Raw genomic sequence first — 16043 nt, 5'->3', positions numbered from 1 at the left:
TTGGAAGCACTTCTGATGGGGCCATATTTACCAAGATGGATCACATAACAGCAGCCTGCAGCGTGACAGCCCTGCCCAGATTTTTGGGAGGTTACCCAGCCAAGTAAGCCAGCCTCTTGTTACCTCACATAAGACACACAGTGAGAGGAGGAAGTGCCATGCAGACTCTCTGGTGCTTTCTTGGAAGGTGCCTGCATTAACTTCCAGTGTTTTGTCACCTTCCCTATGATTGCTTCCATGATTTTCCTGCTGACAAGTCACACCTCTTGCTTTGAGGGGAACTGCACTGTGGCAAGCTGCCCTCCCTCTTTGTGACAGCAGAGCTTGCTTGCATCACGCTAGGAAGCAGGAGATTTACACCACTGGGATTGCACAATCACCTCAGATAAGAGGAATGCAACATGTCAGCAGTGTCCATGTCTTTATCTCTGTAGGAAAGACATACAGAAACAGGCAGAATTTGGTGGTGTTGATAGAAAAAAAATCTCCTTCCCCTGCAGTCTGTCTGAACAGGGGTGGTGTAGAGTGGATTGGGACCATCTGAACCACAGATCCAATGCTGTTTATCTCCTCTGAGACCAGAGCTGGCACTGCTCTGAATCAAGTATTTCCCTTTACCTGCCATTTTATCATCAGGAGAGATATTTCATGTTTATACAGCTTCTTGCATCCTAAGGATAGCACAGTGCATTATAAGGCATAATCCAGAGGTGGCTCTCCTCTTCTGCAAGTAGCTTGGCTCACAAGGACACACTGATGGGCTTTGGCCAGGGGAAGCCCATATGGGCTTTCTGTCCTGGTGGCCTTTTTGCTCATGGGTGTTCTTGTCAGTGGTTGTTTCCCACGTAGTAACAGAAAGAAGCACAAGATTCCCCTCTTGCAAAACACTTCCTAGAGGATGGTTTGAGAGGTATGCCCCAGGGCAAGACACTCATGAAAGCATGACTTAGAATCATGGAATCAGTCAGGGTTGGAAGGGACCACAAGGATCAGACAGTTCCAAGCCCCCTGCCATGCCCAGGGACACCCTACCCTAGAGCAGGCTGCACACAGCCTCAGCCAGCCTGGCCTTAAACACCTCCAGCCATGGGGCCTCAACCACCTCCCTGGGCAACCCAGTCCAGCCTCTCACCACTCTCCTGCTCAACAACTTCCTCCTCACAGCCAGGCTGAACTTCAGCCAAGGGCCATTTGTACAGATGTTCCAGGGACCAAATTCACATCATATTTTGGCAAGTGGGCAAATCCAAACCTACCTCCAGAGATGCCTGACTGAAGGCAAACTGGCCTGAAAAGAGATCTGATTTGCAAACCCTCAGAGGCAGTGAAAACCAAGACTGTAAACCTGAGGCTCCCTAATCAAATCTGGACAGCTCAGTGGCAGGTATCTATCCCTGAGCTTATTTACTACACCCTATTAGAGTCCATGAAGACAATCAGGGGTTTTTAGGGCATGATTCAATAGGGAATGCCTTGCAAATGGGCTGTAAAGGAGGTCCAGGATGACTTCTCAGCAGTAAATGTCCAAAATGAAGAGATGCAGATGTCCAAAATTAAGAGAGATTAATCTTGCCAGTCTCTACCTTGTAGCAGCATCTCTGAACCCAAAGCAGACCAAAGGATCTAAACAGAAGAGTCTTGCTTTAATCTTGCCAAAGCCTTTGTGTTCTCTGTCCTCCACCTTTCAAAGCAATGAAGGAGAGCTGGGAGACAGAGCTGGGCTTTTTGTTGCTTTGGATCCATATGACCAGCCAGCAAAACAGGTCTTGTCAGACAGTCCCTCCAAACGTAGGCAAGAGGTTGGTTAGGTTAATTACTGAGGCCAGAAGGTGGTACAGAAATCATCAAGTGCAGAGCCACTGATTCACACATCCCCAGAAACAACAATCTTGGTATTTAGACCAGTGAACTAAAAAGAGTGGGCTGGAGACAGAATGAGAAGTGGTAGTCTTCAAAACATGACCCATTTTGATGCTTCTTTGGAGATCATAATGAGAATTGGGAAATTACAGGATGAGGTGCAAGGTTCCTACTTAGCAAATTAAAGAGAGCTTTCTGGTTTCCAGGAGCTTCAGCTCAGCCAAACTGGGTGGACCAAAAGTAAACATCACCCAGATTAATCACAATCCTGGGCAGAAAAACAAGCCCAAGAACACTGTCCCTGAGCCCCTGATTCATAGAATCATAGAATCATAGAATCAACCAGGTTGGAAGAGACCTCCAAGATCATCCAGTCCAACCTATCACCCAGCCCTATCCAGTCAACCAGACCATGGCACTAAGTGCCTCATCCAATCTTTTCTTGAAGACCTCCATGGATGGTGCCTCCACCACCTCCCTGGGCAGCCCATTCCAATGGGAATGATTCACGATAGATGGGAGTCTTCCCACTGACTTCTCCGGGATTTGGACTCGTGTGGAGCTTTTTCCTCTTAGGCAGAGCTGATCTTAGCCCCGTGGCTACAGCTGCTAACAGTGCAGTGTTGACTTGTCTGCATTCCAGAGCTAATGCACATTCCAGCCCCCGCAGAGGACTCTGCCTCACCTCCAATGCACAAGGTCACCTCACCTTTGATCCTCTGCGTCGGTGCAAGGCTGCCGGGGAGGGCTGTGCAGTGACTCAGCAGCTCGCTGCCTGCTACGTTTCTCTCTTTAAGTGGATTTTGTGCTCCAGTGAAGCTGTTCTCCGAGTGGCTGAAGCTCACATGCCCGATCTTGAAGCCCAGAGCACAATTATTCAGCAGGTGTAAAGCCTGTAAAGCAGGCGTGCATCAGTCAGGACGATGTGTCAAAGGACTGCAGTCGTTGCCACGGGAATAACAACACAGAATCATAGAACCATAGAATCAAGCAAGTTGGAAGAGACCTCCAAGATCATCCACTCCAACCTAGCACCCAGCCCTGGCCAAGCAACCAGACCATGGCACTAAGTGCCCCAGCCAGGCTTTTCTTGAACACCTCCAGCCACAGAGACTCCACCACCTCCCTGGGCAGCCCATTCCAATGCCAATCACTCTCTCTGACAACAACTTCCTCCTCACATCCAGCCTCAACCTGCCCTGGCACAGCTTGAGACTGTGTCCCCTTGTTCTGTTGCTGCTTGCCTGGCAGCAGAGCCCAGCCCCACCTGGCTACAATGTCCTTTCAGGTAGTTGCAGACAGCAATGAGCTCTGCCCTGAGCCTACTCTTCTCCAGGCTAACCAACCCCAGTTCTCTCAGCCTCTCCTCATAGGGTTTGTGTTTCAGGTCCCTCCCCAGCTTTGTTGCCCTTCTCTCAACACCTTCCAGCACCTCAGCAGCTCTCTTGAATTGAGGGGCCCACAACTGGACACAGCACTCAAGGGGTGGCCTGAGCAGTGCTGAGCACAGGGGCACAAGAACCTCCCTTGTCCTGCTGCCCACACTGCTCCTGAGCCAGCCCAGGATGCCATTGGCTCTCTTGGCCACCTGGGCACACTGCTGCCTCATCTTCAGCCTACTATCTATCAGTACCCCCAGGTCCATTTCCTCCTGGCTGCTTTCCAGCTACTCAGTTCCCAGCCTGTACACTGCTTGGGGTTGTTGTGGCACTGGAAGACAGCACAGTGTAATGCCACAGCAAACTGACACATGCCAGCAGGGCAGCCTCTCTCACCTGCCTCACCCCAGCTGGAGAAGGGGACCATCATTTGGAGACACTCTCTGTTTGGTGGTCCTATTTGTGCTGCTAGATCCCCAGCAGTGATTGATGCTCCTGAGCTCATGTGCCCTGTAGCAGAACCTTCAGACGGCCAAAAGTCACAAGACAAGGGACCACTGGAAGGATAAAGTGAGGGGAAGGCTTAAGAGGCAGCACAGAGAGCAGGTATGGCAGCTGCTGCTTAGTTTCCCATTGTCCCTTGAGGGAAGGGGTCTCACCATATGTTCTAGTTCCAGGAGGGGCTCATTGCTGTCTACAGCTACCAGAAGGGAGGCTGTAGCCAGGTGGGGTTGGGCTCTGCTGCCAGGCAAGCAGCAACAGAAGAAGGGGACACAGTCTCAAGCTGTGCCAGGGGAAGTCTAGGCTGGATGTTGTTAGGAGGAAGTTGTTGTCAGAGAGAGTGATTGGCATTGGAATGGGCTACCCAGGGAGGTCGTGGAGTCTCTGTGGCTGGAGGTGTTGAAGCCAAGCCTGGCTGGGGAACTTAGTGCCATGGTCTGGTTGACTGGCTAGGGCTGGGTGCTAGGTTGGACTGGATGATTTTGGAGGTCTCTTCCACCTGGTTGATTCTATGATGTCAGCCTGAGCACCTTTGTCTCCCCTGCTCTTTCCTCAATTGGCAGGTCAGATCACACTGCTGTCTCAACACCAGAGAAGCCTGAGAGGTCTCCAGATGACCTAGACCAGAAGAGGAGATGTACAGGAGTGTAAAGGGTTAACCCTCCTGGGGGACTGGTCTTGATCCTGACCCCAGGTCCTCCTGACTCCTCTGTGGTGGTAGGCCTGAACCTTATGCTAGGTGCAGTGCTCAGCCCACTCCCACTCCTGTCTAGCCCTCTATATAAACAGAGGAACACCCTCTTTTGCTCTCTCTTGCCCTGCCTCCCTGCCTGACAGCATCACCCTCCTGTTCCTCCTGCTCTTTGTTTTACCACGTGGCCATCAATCCATGAGGTGGACAAAACTCACTGCCATCAATCTGGTTGTGTGTGTGTATATATATATATATATATATATATAAATATTTGTATCTTGTTTTCCCATCCCTATACCTCTTTGTAACTTCCCTACCTCAAATACCTTTTATTTATTGCTAAAGTTTTCTCTTTTAACTTCCAAATCAAAGTGAGACTGGTTATTTGGGTGTGGTTTACCTTTTACTCTCTACATCTAATTCCTTATCAAAAAAGTGGGGGTTGGGGGAGAGAGAAAGGCATGCTAGAAATTGTTAGTGGTTCATAGAATCAGAGAATCAAGCAGGTTGGAAGAGACTTCCAAGATTATCCAGCCCAACCTAGCACCCAGCCCTGCCCAGTCATCTAGATCATGGCACTAAGTGCCCCAGCCAGGCTTGGCTTCAACACCTCCAGGGATGGTGACTCCACCACCTCCCTGGGCAGCCCATTCCAATGCCAATCACTCTCTCTGACAACAACTTCCTCCTAACATCCAGCCTAGACCTGCCCTGGCACAACTTGAGACTGTGTCCCCTTGTTCTGTTGTTGCTTGCCTGGCAGCAGAGCCCAACCCCACCTGGCTACATCCTCCCTGCAGGTAGTTGCAGACAGCAATGTAACAGTTGTAGACAGCAATTAACTATATTTGAGTCTCTGGGCAATTTAAATTAGAACCAAGACAATGAGTCAATGGGCAACTAAAAAGCCCCAGCTGGGCCATGCTAGAGACTTGAAAAGAAACCTTGCTTATGGTTGGACTGGATGATATTGGAGGTCTCTTCCAACCTGGTTGATTCTATGGTGTGGAGTACTTTTCCTTCCCTCACTGGTACTTCCACAATCACTACTGTGGACAGATTTCTTGCTAACAGAGGACATGACTTGATAATCATGAGCAACCTGTGCTGCAGAGTGTCCTTGAGTCCATCCTGGAGGCAGGAACTATGATGGTGAAACAACCCCCCACATGCAGCTGCAGGAGGCAGGGTCTGCTGGCTGCAGGAGGCTGACCCTACAAGTTGTTTATATAAGCTTAACCTATCTGTACCTCACACATAGCCTTAATCCTATCTGTGCCTTCCACATGCCCCAATCTTAACTAAGTGTGCTGGTTTGAAGCTAGCTAGAATGTTCTGGTGAGAAGAACTAGATCACAGGCTGTGGGAGGAAAACAAGGGTGATGTCTACTGCACTCATAGGCTTGCTGAGATGTATAGGAACAAGAAATAAAACCATAGATAACCACTACCACTTCTGCTGCTGGTGAGCTCTGAGATGGATCTCTCTCTCTAACCTCACCCTCCATTTTCTTTTCTAATCCACTTTGCTTCCTAACCCCTCTGGCCAAACCTCCCTTCTTCCTTGGGACTGGAGTAAGGTTGAGAGGGGTAGGGGGAAGGTGAAGGGGTGGGTTAGGAGCCCCTCCTGGGCACTCAGGTTTCTGGCAGGGCTGTTGTGTTTCTGTATTACCTTTCACCTTGTCTATTTCTGTCTGTAACTGTATATACTGTAAATATCTGCCTGTATATTGTGCTGAGCTGTAAATAGAAGCTTCATTCATATTTCCAGAGCTGGCTGAGTCTAGTCTGGGTGATTTCTAAGGTGTGGGGGGGCAGGGAACACTCAAACCATCACACTAAGCTAGCTGTGCACGCCTCTTCCAACTTAGCATATAAATCACTCTATCACTGCAATAAAGGCTTACTGGAGAACAATGCTCCAACCACACTGGTGCTGGAGTTGCTACTCTGGGGTGCAACACCAGCACACTACCAGGAGCAGTGTGGCCAGTAGGATGAGGGAGGTTCTTCTTCCCAAGTACTCTGCACTGCTCAGGCCACACCTTGAGTGCTGTGTCCAGTTCTGGGCCCCTCAATTCAAGAGAGATGTTGAGGTGCTGGAAGGTGTTGAGAGAAGGGCAGCAAGGCTGGGGAGGGGCCTGGAGCAGAGCCCTGTGAGGAGAGGCTGAGGGAGCTGGGATTGGTTAGCCTGGAGAAGAGGAGGCTCAGGGCAGAGCTCATTGATGCCTACAACTACCTGAGGGGTGGTTGTGGCCAGGAGGAGGTTGCTCCTTCTCTCAGGTGGCCAGCACCAGAACAAGAGGACACAGCCTCAAGATATGCCAGGGGAAGTTTAGGCTGGAGGTGAGGAGAAAGTTCTTCCCTGAGAGAGTCATTGGACACTGGAATGGGCTGCCCGGGGAGGTGGTGGAGTCGCCGTCCCTGGAGCTGTTCAAGGCAGGACTGGACGTGGCACTTGGTGCCATGGTCTGGCCTTGAGCTCTGTGGTAAAGGGTTGGACTTGATGATCTGAGGTCCCTTCCAACCTTGGTGATACTGTGATGCTGTGACACTGTGATACTGTGTAACTACCTGAAGGGAGGTTGCAGCCAGGTGGGGTTGGGCTCTGCTGCCAGGCAGCCAGCAACAGAACAAGGGGACACAGTCTCAAGTTGTGCCAGGGTAGGTCTAGGCTGGATATTAGGAGGAAGTTGTTGGCAGAGAGAGTGATTGGCATTGGAATGGGCTGCCCAGGGAGTTGGTGGAGGCACCATCCCTTGAGATCTTCAATAAAAGCCTGGATGAGGCACTCGGTGCCATGGTCTGGTTGATTGGATAGGGCTGGGTGCTAGGTTGGCCTGGATGATCTTGGAGGTCTCTTCCAACCTGGTTGATTCTATGATTCTACCACCAGTGAAGTCCCACCAAACACTTGCCAACACACCACCACATTGCACAGCTCTCTTCAAACACTTGTAGCAGGACAGGAGTCTGAAGATGCCACAAGTACTCCCAACGCAACCACCGCATTCATTTCCCCTGAATTTCAACCCTGGTTAATGCACACTGATTAGTCCTGTTGGGAACTCTTCAGAGAAGCGTGGACAAATACTGAGAAGCTCCTTAATGCCAAAAAGCCTAAAATATCTTGGCTTTCTCTAGCTGATGCTGGATGCTCACAGCACAAAAATAGCTTCCAACGATACTATCGCTTTGTTACAACAGACTAAATCCAGCCCTGAGGGGCTGTGGAAATTAATGGAGTTTGGCCCAACATGTGGTTAATGAGGATGGTCTATTTCAAGTCCATAAGGTACCACACTTCTGCCACTACAGATTGGCTGGGAATAATTCACCTCTTCAGAGACACTCTATTCACTTCCAGCCCTGGCTATGTTTGCTCTAAATAGAAGCAGTAAAAATAGACATCAAAACCAAAAACATTTCTTTCAAACTCCAAATGCCTCTGGCTCTGATTTTGATCATGCATGCAGTAGAAGCTCGAGTGAGTGGAGAGGTTTATTTCTCATTTGTGCCAGTAAAACTGAAATGGGCCAACTATGTTTAACATTCCTTTAGAATGCAGAACACTTATTACAGTATCTAAAGACTTGGGAAATGATAACCCTGATTAAACAAGGCTAACATTTGCTTCTTCACACGATCACAGAATGGCTAGAGTTGGAAGGGGCCTCTGGAGATCATCCAGCCCAGCCCACCTGCTAGAGTAGGGTCACCTAGGGCAGCCCAGGACTGCAACGTCCAGGTGGGTTTGGAATCTCTCCAGTGAAGAGAGTCCACAACCTCTCTGGGCAGCCTGCTCCAGGGTTCTGGCATAAGTTGTGCCAGGGTAGGTATAGGCTGGATATTAGGAAGAAGTTCTTCACAGAGAGAGTGATTTCCCATTGGAATGGGCTGCCCAGGGAGGTGGTGGAGGCACCGTCCCTGGAGGTCTTCAAGCAAAGCCTGGATGAGGCACTTAGTGCCATGGTCTGGTTGATTGGTTAGGGCTGGGTGATAGGTTGGACTGGATGATCTTGGAGGTCTCTTCCAACCTGGTTGATTCTATGATGATGATGATTCTAAGTTCTTCCTTATGCTTAGGTGGAATTTCCCATGTTTTATTTTGTGCCTGTTGTCCCTTGCCATATAGGTGACAAGAATCTGGCCCCAACCTCTTGACATCCACCCTTTAGATATTGATAAGTATTGATAGGATTCCCTCTCAGCCTTCTCTTTTCCAAGCTAAACAGTCCCAGATCTCTTTCCTCATCAAAGAGATGTTCCAGTTCCCTCAGCATGGTTTTAGCCCTCCACTGGACTCCTTCCAGTAGCTCCTTGTCTCACTTGAACTGGGGAGCCCAGAACTGCACATAATACTCCAGATGTGACCTCAGTAGAGCAAAGTAGAGGGGGAGGAGAACCTCCCTTGACCTGCTGACCACACTTGTCTTAATGTGCCCATTAAGATACCACTGGCCTTTGTTGGCACTGTTGGCTCATGAGCAACTTGCTACCCACCAGCACTCCCGGGCATTTCTCCACAGAGCTGCTTTCCAGCAGGTCAATCACACTGGTGCAGGGGCTAATTCCTCCCCAGGCCCAAGACCCTCATTGAACTTCATCAAGTTCCTTTCTACCTACCTTTCCAGCCCATCCAGGTATCACTGAATGGCAGCACAGCCTGACAGTGTCAACTTCTCTTCCTTCTTCCAGGTCACTGGGGAAAATGTTGAACAAGACTGGACTCACCTCTGCAGACCAATATCTAAGTGTTTACCTGTCACAAGAGGTGCATAATGATGCTCCCTTGGACTTGCACTATTCTTCTCTCCTTCTGCATCTTGGTCTTTGCCCTCAGTTTGAACTTTGCCGTTATGTCTTTGCTGCTATCTGTTTGTTTTGAAACAGGGCACGGCCACAGAGGCTAGAAATACACCTTCAGTTCTTGTATCCAATTGCTCCATCATCTTCTCCATTTTCCACAAGTATGATGAAAAGCTAAAAAAAAAACCCCAAAACAACAAATCCAGAACATCCCAGGAAATACTGAACTGAAATTCAAGAGGTGTCAGCTCTTCCAAATAGTCTTATCATGGATGTCTTGGGTGGCTTCTGTAAAGAATCTTCTATAGTTCCTCTCCCTCTTTAGAACTTGTCTCAGCTATTCTTAGCTGAAGAGGCAACTGAGAAAGGATTTACAACTAGCTGAAGGGAGGCTGTAGCCAGGTGGGGTTGGGTTCTGCTGCCAGGCACCCAGCAACAGAACAAGGGGACAGAGTCTCAAGCTGTGGCAGGGCAGGTTGAGGCTGGATATTAGGAGGAAGTTGTTGGCAGAGAGAGTGATTGGCATTGGAATGGGCTGCCCAGGGAGGTGGTGGAATTGCCATCCCTGGTGGTGGTGAAGCCAAGCCTGGCTGGGGCACTTAGTGCCATGGTCTGGTTGATTGTCTAGGGCTAGGTGCTAGGTTGGGCTGGCTGAGCTTGGAGGTCTCTTCCAACCTGCTTGAGTCTGTGATTCTATGAAATGTCTGGGCATAGCCTAACAAGATTCAGCTGCACTTCTCCTAGTGAACTAAACTGTGCCAGGGAGCATTTTATAGTCCATATGACAACTACTTCTCTCTGGCTGTGTCCATACTATCAATATCCTTCAGCCTCCAGAAAGGGTGAGTTCATCCCAACTGCCTCTGGGGAAAAGTCTCTCATCTGTGTGAATTTCGAAGTAATGTCTGGAGACTGTCTAGGGCAGTGCTTTGTAGGCTAGGACTTTCCACAGAGGCTAAAGAATTAAATGCCCTGTTCTCTTCAAACACAAAGGCTCTACCCCATCTTCACTGGTAGAGAGAGCACCCACCAACAGCAGAGATGGAGGGGAGGGCAAACAGATGTATTATGCTTCGTCTTTTACCACCTCTAATCATAGTCCATTAATTACTTGGATAACAATGAATTAAAGAACTGATCTTAATCCATCCGTTAATGAATTAAAGAACTGATCTTAAGGGCCATGAGGATGCTGAGAGGGCTGCAGCAGCTCTGCTGTGAGCACAGACTGAAAGAGTTGGGGCTGTGCAGGCTGCAGCAGAGGAGGCTCCCAGGTGACCTTCTTGTGGCCTTCCAGCATCTGAAGGGGACCTACAAAAAAGCTGGAGAGAGACTTTTTAGACTCTGAGGGAGTGCCAGGACTGGGGGGAATGGAGCAAAGCTGGAGGTGGGGAGAGTCAGGCTGGAGGTGAGGAGGAAGTTCCTGAGCATAAGAGTGGTGAGAGGCTGGAATGGGTTGCCCAGGGAGGAGGTTGAGGCCCCATGGCTGGAGGTGTTTGAGGCCAGGCTGGCTGAGGCTGTGTGCAGCCTGCTCTAAGGTAGGGTGTCCCTGGGCATGGCAGAGAGGTTGGAACTGTCTGATCCTTGTGGTCCCTTCCAACCCTGACTGATTCTGTGATTCTATGATCTGAGATTCTCATCCACTTAGTCATTTGTTAACTTCCAATAAAACTGAGCTTTGTCTTCCTATCTCTCTTTGCCAAACAAAGAAGCCAAGGCCAGCAAATGAACCTCATCTTTCACACCGCTCACCTGATTCAATCAGTCACATATTGGAAGTTGATAATTACATTTTCTAGATAACTACTGGGCCTCTATTCAATGATGTAAAAAATGTTTGGTGAGCTACCCTGCATTTGATGGGAAGGAGCAGAAGAGGAAACTCCACTGAGCTCACATCTGTGTGTAGAGCTGGCAGTGAATTTAGCAAGGTGTTTGGTCCACAATCAGCAAGAATAACTCATTCCACAAGAGCAAGATCATTACATTCAGTATGCAGCCATTATACCTCATTTGCCATACACCACTGTCAACCAAAGGGTTCACAATGAACAAACTTTATCATTTCACCATATCTCATTACTGTTGGCTTGTAATGACAGGAGGAGGAGGAATGGGTTTAAACTGGCAGAGGGGAGATTCAAACTGGATGTTAGGAAAGGATTCTTGACAGTGAGGGTGGTGAGACACTGGCACAGGTTGAGGGTGATGAGACACTGGCACAGGTTGCCCAGGGAGGTTGTGGAGCACAGAAGCACCCAATGTGATCAAAGATCACATTGGGTGCTTCTGTGCTCCACAACCTCCCTGGAGGTGTTCAAGGCCAGGTCAGATGAAGCCTTGAGTGACCTGTTCTAGTGGGAGGTGTTGGAACTGGATGATCTTTGAGGTCCCTTCCAACCTAAACCATTCTATGAGTTCTGAATCCTCAAAACCTGTACCAAGCCTTCCTTCAGGGAGCTTTGACTCCACTTGCAGAGCTCAGGCTAAAAGCCTAGCCCTTGCTTGTGGATGTTCTGTGTCTCTTGGGAACTCTCTCTCAAATACAACTGCAATCAGTTTTGCTTTTCTGGATAACATAACTGCTCAGATCTACCAGGCCTCTCACCTGAAAGATACTGGGGCATTCTTAGGAAGGGGCTGACATCTGTAGCCTACAGTCTTTAATGTCACAATTCAGTAGTCACCAAACTGAAGAGAAAATGGAAAATTTGAAGATTCACTTTAAAAACATCCCCATCAATTCCAAAAAAGCTCACCTTTGTACTCAACACTGGACTCAGCACTGCTCAGGCCACCCCTGGAGTGCTGTGTCCAGTTCTGGGCTCCTCAAGTCAAGAGAGATGTTGAGGTGCTGGAAGGTGTTGAGAGAAGGGCAGCAAGGCTGGAGAGGGGCCTGGAGCAGAGCCCTGTGAGGAGAGGCTGAGGGAGCTGGGGGTGTGCAGCCTGCAGCAGAGGAGGCTCAGGGCAGAGCTCATTGCTGTCTGCAGCTGCCTGCAGGGAGGCTGTAGCCAGGTGGGGTTGGGCTCTGCTGCCAGGCACCCAGCAACAGAACAAGGGGACAGAGTCTCAAGCTGTGCCACGGGAGGTTCAGACTGGCTGCTAGGAGGAAGTTGTTGTCAGAGAGAGTGATTGGCATTGGAATGGGCTGCCCAGGGAGGTGGTGGAGTCTCTGTGGGTGGAGGTGTTGAAGCCAAGCCTGGCTGGGGCACTTACTGCCATGGTCTGATTGACTGGCTAGGGCTGGGTGATAGGCTGGACTGGATGATCTTGGAGGTCTCTTCTCATTTGCTTGATTCTATGACTCTATCAGTCTATGCTTTGGACTCTGGTGGGAAGAGATCTGTATTTGTTTGTTAGATGTAATAACCTATGTATAACAGCATAGGAGGCTTAGCTTGTCCATATAACTATTTCCTTTGGCTCAGGTTAGATTTACACACATGTACCAGATTTTGGCTTTTCTCCCACCTACTCCAAAGCTGTGGCACCAGGTATGTAGCATCAGCATGTAGTAAGTAATCACCCTGTAAGACAGGAAGGCAGTTCCAGAGGGTGAGTTAGAATCATAGAATCAAGCAGGTTGGAAGAGAGCTCCAAGCTCAGCCAGTCCAACCTAGCACCCAGCCCTAGCCAGTCAACTAGACCATGGCACTGAGTGCCTCATGCAGTCTTCTCTTGAACACCTCCAGGGATGGTGACTCCACCACCTCCCTGGGCAGCCCATTCCAATGCCAATCACTCTCTCTGTGAAGAACTTCCTCCTAACATCCAGCCTATACTTCCCCCGACACAGCTTGAGACTGTTGTCACCAGTAGCAAATAACTGGTTAGTTAGAAGGGTGGTTAACATACTGAAATACTGAGTGGTTAACAACACCTGGAGTGGCTGTTGAGAGAACACTCATATTTACTCAGAGGTCAATTACTCACTCATAAATTTCTTGCTTTATTTTCCTTGTAGTCTATTTCCTCAGTTACATATTCATAATCATCTTCTCCTAAGTTCTCCACCTACAGCTATTAATTATTCTCTGTACTCACCACATAGCCTTTTAAGCCATACAGATGGTGAATATTAATTTCCACAGAGCAGAGATCCTTTTTTGCCCCCTTAATTAAAGCAAAATTATTTAGAAATAAATGCCACAACCATCAATTACCTTTCACAAATGAAGAAAAGTCATTAAACAAAAATGCCAATCAAGACGCTGAGCTGAAATTAAAACGACATCAATCATACTTCTGTTGTTCCAAAAGGTTGACTTAATCAATAAGAAGCCCACAGGGTTTCAGTAAAGAAACCATTCACACAATTTACTCTTTATTTCCTCAGAATCACAGAATTAACCAAGTTGGAAAAGACCTCTGAGATCATCAAGTCCAACCTATCACCTAACCCTTCTAATTAACTGACCCATGGCACTAAGTGCCTCATTCAGTCTCCTCTTAAACACCCCTAGGAATGGGGACTTCACCACCTCCCTGGGCAGCTCATTCCAATGCCAAACAACCAGACCATGGCACTAAGTGCCCCAGCCAGGCTTGGCTTCAACACCTCCCTGGGCAGCCCATTCCAATGCCAATCACTCTCTCTGACAACAACTTCCTCCTAACATCCAGCCTGAAACTGCTCTGGCACAGATTGAGGCTGTGTCCTCTTGTTCTGTCCCTGATAGCCTGGCAGAAGAGACCAACCCCGCCCAGTTACAACCTCCCTTCAGGGAGCTGCAGACAGCAATGAGCTCTGCCCTGAGCCTCCTCTGCTGCAGACTGCACACCCCCAGCTCCCTCAGCCTCTTGTACCAGGAACAACCTAACTGCATCTCACTTACTAGGGGAAAAGGCATGCAAAAGATGTGCTCATGCTGAGTGCTTCTGAGAAAGCAACAGAAGAGATCTCAGACTCTGCACGGAGTCTTCACTCCTCTACCTGAGCACAAGATTGGGCACAACAAATCAAAGCATTTGAGATATGAAAGTATGAGCTTTGAGGACTCAAAGCCATTTAATTTTACAGGAGAGAATCAGCTGTTGTTCCTTTTGCAATGAGGAACTTCAAGAAGGCCCCCAGATGCACATGCCTTTAAAAGTCTACAAGGAAGTTCTCCTGTTTCAGCAGTCCTGCTGGGAGGGAAGGACATGGTCAGCCAGAAAGCAGAACTAGATTAAGAAAAGCAGCCTGGTGGGACTTACAAAGCTCAATATTTTAGATCTTAAGTTTCAAGGTTACCTGCCTGGTGCATGTGGGGTAGCCTGCCTGGACTTCAGCAAAGCCTTTGACACCATCTACCACAAGCAGCACCTGGCCAAACTGGCAGCTCAGGGCTTGGACAGATTCACTCTGTGCTGGGTCAAGAACTGGCTGGAGGGCCAGGCCCAGAGAGTGGTGGTGAATGGTGCCACATCCAGCTGGCAGCTGGCACTAGTGGTGTCCCCAAGGGATCAGTGCTGGGCACAGTCCTGTTCAACATCTCTATTGATGATCTGGAGCAGGGGATTGAGTCCAACATCAGGAAGTTTGCAGATGACACCAAGCTAGGAGCAAGTGTGGAGCTGCTGGAGAGTAGGAGAGCCCTGCAGAAGGATCTGACCAGGCTGCATGGGTGGGCAGAGGCCAATGGGATGAGACTGGACAAGGCCAAGGGCAGGGTTCTACACTTTGGCCACAACAACCCCAAGCAGCACTACAGGCTGGGGACTGAGTGGCTGAGAGCAGCCAGGCAGAGAGGGAGCTGGGGGTGCTGGCAGAGAGGAGCTGAAGAGGAGGCAGCAGTGTGCCCAGGTGGCCAAGAGAGCCAATGGCATCCTGGGCTGGCTCAGGAGCAGTGTGGGCAGCAGGACAAGGGAGGTTCTTGTGCCCCTGTGCTCAGCACTGCTCAGGCCACCCCTTGAGTGCTGTGTCCAGTTCTGGGCTCCTCAATTCAAGAGAGCTGTTGAGGTGCTGGAAGGTGTTGAGAGAAGGGCAGCAAGGCTGGGGAGGGGCCTGGAGCAGAGCCCTGTGAGGAGAGGCTGAGGGAGCTGGGGGTGTGCAGCATGCAGAAGAGGAGGCTCAGGGCAGACCTCATTGCTGTCTGCAGCTGCCTGCAGGGAGGCTGTAGCCAGGTGGGGTTGGGCTCTGCTGCCAGGCAAGCAGCACCAGAAGAAGGGGACACAGCCTCAAGTTGTGCCAGGGCAGGTCTAGACTGGATGTTAGGAGGAAGTTGTTGTCAGAGAGAGTGACTGGCATTGGAATGGGCTGCCCAGGGAGGTGGTGGAGTTGCTGTGGCTGGAGGTGTTGAAGCCAAGCCTGGCTGGGGCACTTAGTGCCATGGGCTGGTTGATTGGATAGGCCTGGGTGCTAGGTTGGACTGGATGAGCTTGGAGGTTTGTTCCAGCCTGGTTGATTCTATGATTCTAAGGGAACAGGGTAAGAAGCTTGCAACTCTCAAGCTGGATTTTGTCAAGCCTGTATTTACTGTCTCAGATTGCTGAGTAGCTCACACACTGCCGTTCGTAGTGCAGTTAGGATGTGCATCTTGCCAGTTAGGCTTTAAATACCTATTTGTCCCTGAGTAAAAAAGAAATAGTAACTTCTGCAGCAGATCAGTCTCTTGGTCCAGAAGTTGGAATGTGTCCTAGAGCTATCTCATAGATCTGCTTTCCAGAATTGCAGCCAGACACACACAGCTCCCATTAAAGTAATTGATTGCTCTGTGAGCAGAATGCTTCAATATCCCAGGATCTATGGATTACAATACAATAGCTAAATCATAATATAGAGCAAATAGCATTGAAGTCAGTTGGCACAGGATAAGTAA

The sequence above is a fragment of the Pogoniulus pusillus genome, chromosome 23 (genome assembly GCF_015220805.1).
Source record: "Pogoniulus pusillus isolate bPogPus1 chromosome 23, bPogPus1.pri, whole genome shotgun sequence".
NCBI lineage: Eukaryota > Metazoa > Chordata > Aves > Piciformes > Lybiidae > Pogoniulus > Pogoniulus pusillus.
The sequence above is the reverse complement of the archived record's forward strand: the minus strand, read 5'-3'. Positions refer to the sequence as shown.